Genomic DNA, 6,808 nt, shown 5'->3' on the forward strand with positions numbered 1-6,808 from the left:
ATATTGTACTTTTCTCTGTCAAGACAGTTGAATAACGTTGGTGTCTCTCTATTCCACGAGTCCTTACTTTCTGTATGCGAAGACCATGGTTACTTCTAGCTGGAAAGTTTCTATTTCTTTGCACGTACACGACTTTATCACTTCATTGATCAGACCAATGTATGGCACTTTTCGTGTTGCAGGAAGGGAATCAATTTCCAAGTGGAAATATGTGCATATATCTTGAAGGAAAGAAATACTGAAACGAGTAAGCGTCTTCGTGGCATAAAGTCGCTTTTGAGATATCGCTTGCCTTCTTTGAAGACTTTTTCTAGTCGTTTTGCTGTTGGATCATCAATTCCATGAGTGGTCAGAGATTCAGCAATGCTCGCCATGTCTTCCACTACTCAAGTTTAGTCCCCTCCGCCGATAGATAATCAAGTCCTTGAAGAGACTGTCTTACTGTTGCTGAACACGATACCAGGGTGCGTTGCATGGTTGATGCACTGAAGGGCTTGAAGTTAGTCTCCAAACAGTACTGCTGGCACTGATCGATGACGCGCTCGTTCACCATCGTTTGTATAACATTTGGGGTTTCAAGGATTTTGCCACCTGATAAATACAAATAACGCTGCCCAAAAAGCAAGTCCTGGATTACATGAGGTCTCGCGAGGAAAGACAAAAAATGATCTAACTGGGAATAGTCTATTCGCATCCTTGTACTTCTTGCAGTGGGCTGGGGTACTCCACGACCATACTTCTTAATATGGTGTCTTGCGGGTGTAACTCTATGGCGGGCTATGCCTGGTAGATACTCTTGAAGCTTCGAAAATGGAACCAAATCTACCATTATGGACAGCACTTGCCTACGTGTTTCCCAACCAATAGCATGTTCATATGTTTCTGCTAGAGCTCTTAGATAGATCGTTTCACTTTGATCGGCGTTTTCTACAGACAGTGCGTCATCAACCAGCCTGGCATTCTTCACTGCTTCCCATAAAGCACAAGTATCCCCAGGAGCAATGACCTCCAGTACTGCAACAATGGACTTGCTTGCTTTTGATATGTGTTCCTTTTGGCTCTGTGCTTTCAACTGGCTAAAAGTTTTCTTAGATTGCATGATGCTATCGACTCAACAATCAGAGAGGAACTGGTTGAGTCTGCTACGTTGTGAACGGAAGTCTTTTTCTTCTTCTTGATTTCACTCCTCACTGCATATACCTCATACCTCTAGTACAAGAATCTGGTGAGTGCTCACTTGTAATTGTTAGGTTATCCATTCTTTAACACAACGAGCTATTACTTGATTGGCAACCCTGAATAAAGACACAGACCAGTATTGTTGGGTTACCTCAACCATTTTATCAACCTATCATTTTATTATAGTTTTCTTAACGTGATTAAAGTGAATAATTACCGAGATAAACAAATAATTGTTTTTGTTATCATCCGGGTCGAATCTTTTATGCGTTGTCAAAGAAACGCGCGAATGGGGGAATAACTGTCAAATATTCCATTCTTTCGAACAACCAGCGCACTTTTACAATTACTCGTTTAATGATAATTAATAACAATCGTCACTTATGACGGTCGTAATGACGTATCATTTCGGTTATACAGCCAATACTTGTATCCAAAGAATTTTCCATTGACTGATCTCCTTTGGTTACAGAACTATCCAATGATGATTCAACTAAAAACCTTGTCGTGGTATTCTCTTCTGTATGGCTTGTCTCGTGAGTAAACGAGTTATTCGTTGCAACTCTACCAAGCTCAAGCCGGTATCTTTTACATCAAATTACAGCTACATGAATTTTTAGGCAATCACGGTGGCGGTCAGGATGGAATTCTGATGTATACTCACGTGACCCCACCGGAACAATTGTAGATGTTAAGGCATAAAGCTTTTCAGACTGTTGCAGAGTCATGCCTCGATCACCTTTCCACGAAGACTTCCCATGTGGAGCCCAATCCGATGGACAGGAGCAGTTTTTTTTTATTGCATAGCCGTCTAGTTCCGCAGTCGTCTCTATGCCTGGAACAAATTGAAATTTCTTTATGGCTTTCCTCGACGTCAGATATACCTGGAAAAGCGAAGTCGTTTACTTGTTCACTCACAAGGATAAAAATACAAAGCAAAACAAACAAGCAAACCACACAAACACAAACACGAACGCACAAACACACACACACAAACGAAAACATAAAACAACGAACAAACGAAAATTTCAAATCATGGAAATTTACCTTTGATTAGAAGGTGTGCAATTCAATGCAAGCCCCGGCCCTTCCCCATCCCATTTCGTAAATTGATGCAAATATAATGGAGATAATTTCCAATGTATATAATATATATAATATATATATATAAACTTATTAAATAAATGAATGAATGGATAAATAAATAAGTAAATAAATGAAGGAATGAAAGGTTGTGAATAACTAAATTGTAGGCATAAACCAATGCTTTATATTTCATGACAACATATACTGCTAACTGGCATCCTGTTGTGTTGGATTCAAGCGTTTATGTGGATTCAAGAAATAAATCTTAAAGCAAAGATCCAGGGCATTGAACCGTATCACGATATGACCTCATTGATCTTAGTGCAAACTATAAAAGCAGGACAAAGACGGATACAGTATTTGCCTTGGCTAAACATTCTTGACATTTTGGATAATGAGATATTTACCTGCTCTGGCGAGAAGAAGAATGAACTCACTTTCCAGCTGAGAATCATGGCATTTATATGTTTTAAGATGACCTTGGATGTCTCTTTTGCAGTTAGTTATTGACTATGCATTTACTTTCTCCACTGGTCTTGCGGGAAATACAAGAACCACCAACGAGTTCGGAGTGGCTGCATGCAGCCATTTTAGCAAACGAAGTAATTTCAAACAATGGCAAGCATGAAAGAGGGACGTGAAGATAAACATTCTCACACTCATGGGCTTCCTGTGTGTAACGCAATCACATACCACCGATCGCACTGCGGTGGCGGGAAATGGTAGCGCGGACAAGTTTTGAAAACGGTGGTGTGGGCTAACGTGCATACTCTTGGTATGGAAACCACTTCTAAAGGTGACATTTTGTGTAATTATAGCATGGGCAATTCCCTTTGATGTTAACAAAGTTTTTGTTATTGTTGGGTTGGTATCAGTTGCGAATATTGCCGTTGTAATAACATAAACCTGCAATTTGCATATACTAGACTATCGAAAATTGCTCAGATTGCCTTGAATTTTTGGCTTCAGGAGAAAATTATAGGTATATTTGATATGAAGGAGACCTGTATCGAAGTTTTTGTATGATATAAGGGGAATTCGAGTGTTCCGATAATGTTTTTCTTAATGTGACATACAAGTGAGGTTGGTCACGTAACGCGCATCTTGAGTTCAAATATGCTTATATAAATTGCTCTAAAAATTCGTAGTTTAAGTAGCCCAAAAATTTTATAGCAGTTTCTAAAAGAAGAAACCTTGTTCTTGACAATGGTTATTGTCTCAGTTTATGGAGCCATGTAACAATGGCCGATTTTAGTCGCCAAAGTTGAGCTATGTTTTGATGGGTGAACTTTTACCTGAATTAGAAAATTCGTAAAAAAAGCATTTTTTAGGGAATCCTGGAAAAATTACTTCAGAACCTTTGAAAAATATCTCTTGTTTTAGAATTTTTAAGTGGTTTCCGAATTGCTAGCGAAATAAATTTTTTTCGGCCGTTATCTTGAGGTGTACTATTTCACCGGGAAAACACGGTTATGAACCCTAAAACACCAACTGCCACCGTTCTCCCAAAATAATTTTTTTCGGCATTTTTTTATATTTTTCGGTAACTAAGGTCATTGATACCTATGTTCTGGCAAAGTTTGAAAACATTTCAATTTTTTCATTTTCAACACCTCTGCTCGATTTTTACAGACGGCTACTCTTAAGTCTTAAGAACTGATGGATGAATCTTTTAAGCGAAAACACTCTCTAATATAACTCGTCTTTATGATTTTTTATTTCGTTAATGTCGTTGAGCTTAGATATTGCAAACATACTCAAACTAGTACTTGACTAAGAACAACTTACATCAGCTAAGAGATTTGAAATGGTTCGTTCATGATGTTCATTCATTCATTATTTTGTTTTGCCATTATCAGAAAAAAATTAACCGAATACCAAATTTATGAAACATCAAAGATAAAAAGAACTGTTCTGACTAAATTAACTTCAAAATCAAAGGAACTGAAGAGGTAACAGCAAGGAAGCCTATTAGAAGCCGGGGGCTTATAAAGTATAGGCTTCCTTAAACTATAGGATAAACCATACCAATCAAAGTTGCTAAACGAAAAGTTAGATTAAGTTAAAAAAAAAAGAAAGAAAAGAAAAAAAAAAAAGAAAAGGCGTGTAGCTTAACAAAGAATATATTTAACTAAGAAAGAAGAATTTTTTTTCAGTCTTTTGCTAAACAAGCTGATGCTTTTAGAGTATTGAATTTCCCGACTTAGCGTGTTGAAAAAATTAGGACCTTGAAACCGAATTGAAAATTTTCGAAAGTTAGTTTTTCCTAGGATTTCTCTATGTTCCCTAGGATTGGAATGAAAATGTGAGTAATCACGCTATTGAGACTGTGTATTTCAGAATTACTTCATGATTGCGCGTTGGATGTGAGATCGCAAATAGTCAACGAAGCGCACGGCATAAACTTGTATCTAACCAATGCATTGTCATTTCCGGAGAAGACGTAGTTGTTTTATCAATAAAATAATCAAAGTAGATATTTAAAAAATTATCTACGCGTCATTTTTGGGGTGGAAGTTTTCCAAATCTATCGTCACAAAAAAACTCTTCCAAGTTCAAACGACTGGGAGTCGATACCAAGTCCGACTGCTTAAACGGTAAAGTTACCACGTGACATGACTGTCGCTTTACGACAACACCTGAATGAAATATCTACATGGAGCAACTGCACATAGTCGCACCTGAATATTTACCAAAAATGCAACATTTTAACGTCAAGAATCGTAGAAGGGAATGAGTTAAAGTATATTCGAGGAAAGCATTCAAATGTGTGTGTGCATTCCAAGTCAACGTCATTGGTAAAAGTTCCTAATTTGGATGCCCGGCTTTGATTTGAATCTGCTGAGTTTTATTTCTTGCTCCGATTGTGTGAATTAAAAGCTTACGCAGACATTTCAATTTCAAAAGTTTTTATAAACTTCAAGGTTACGGTTGATCATTGTTGATGTCGTTATATAATGGCTTCCCGCCCTTCATTGACAAAAGGTTTGATCTGTGTGATAGCGAACAGTGGAAACAAAGGTTATGGCTCACTGCTTGCACGGACTGACAAAAAATTTCCGAGTTGTCTGCAATCAATTCCAAATTGAACGAGAAAATCAAAAGGTTACTCGTTAATTTTTCCTTAATCTTAAAAATGCGAAGCGCGCCAACAACGTGAAAGTGGCGGTAATAGTTATATCTTTGTGCGCTCGGTCAAAACAACCGTGTTCGGTCCTAAAAAAAATCTGTGCGTTTGGTCAAATCAACCGCGCGCGGTGAATTTAACTTTGTGTGTTCCGTCAAAACAATCGCGTTCGGTCTAATTAACTTCATGTGTTCAGTCAAATCGATTACGTTCTGTCAATCAACCGGCATCGATGGTTAGATCGAAATCCGATTATCACGCACTCAAAACAGCGTCTGTTACGAAAAGCAATAGATTGACAATCCTGTATCTCTCCATCAATCGCACATACGACATTACGCAATGATTTCTTTAGCCCTATATCCTGGTCCTTAGATTTTTAAACAAAGAAAACAAAAATACCAATAAGGCTTGCGGTCCTGATGGAATAACAGCACGTATGCTCAGAGAATCGGCATCGACAATCGCACCATCTTTATCAAAGATATTCAACACTTCTCTGAAGTTAGGCAAATTACCCAGTGAATGGAAATCTGCTAACATCATGCCAGTATTTAAGAAGGGAGTTAAAGAGACTGTCACCAATTACCGACCAATCTCCTTAACATGCCTCGGGGTTAAAGTCCTGGAGAAACTTATCGCAAGGCATATTTCAGCCTTCGTTGATCAGCATAATTTACTAAGTGTCCACCAATATGGTTTTAGAACGGGATTATCATACACATCTGAACTGATTCATCTGTTCCATACCAGGGCCTCAGCGTTAGACAATGGAAAAACAACTGACGTTGTGTTTTTAGACTTTGCGAAAGCTTTTGATTCGGTATCTCATAACCGTCTTATTCATAGAGTCAGTCAATATGGTATACAAGGACAAATTCTAAATTGGTTGAGTGACTTCCTTTCAAATATAGGCCAGCGAGACGTTATTGACGGTTTCACCTCTAGCTGGGCTACAATACTTTTAGGGGTTCCCCAAGGGAGTATTCTTGGGCCTTTTTTGTTCTTACTCTACGTAAATGAAATCCCTGAGTGTATTCCTTGTTCTAGTGATATGTTTGCAGATGATACTTTGCTCCGCAACTCAGCAACCTTCAATGAAGTCTCAATTCCAATTCAAGATGTTTACTCTGTGTAACCGACACTCCGTCACAGTTTGAAATACGTACCTTTTTTAATCTCGACGATTCACTTGTACATAACCCAAAAAAATACAGAATTAACAGTGCGAACTTAAACCCAACGAAACTAAAATACAACGAAAGGAATACGAAAAACCACAGGAAAATATAAAGGAAAGCGTAACTACTTACAAGATCTGTACGGCACTCCGGAATAACAACGACTGAATGAAAATTACAAATACGATGTTATATAGCGGATAAAGGCTAAAACAATAGACTAAACAAGGCTACA

At 38.0% G+C, this 6,808-nt stretch overlaps 1 pseudogene; it reads right to left on the minus strand.

The window, feature by feature from the left end:
* Positions 1-149: 149 nt before the first annotated feature.
* Positions 150-2,854, minus strand: LOC148731648 (uncharacterized; annotated as a pseudogene).
* Between the last annotated feature and the right edge of the window lie 3,954 nt (positions 2,855-6,808).

Source organism: Stylophora pistillata, chromosome 5, assembly GCF_964205215.1.
Source record: "Stylophora pistillata chromosome 5, jaStyPist1.2, whole genome shotgun sequence".
Taxonomy (NCBI): Eukaryota; Metazoa; Cnidaria; class Anthozoa; order Scleractinia; family Pocilloporidae; genus Stylophora; species Stylophora pistillata.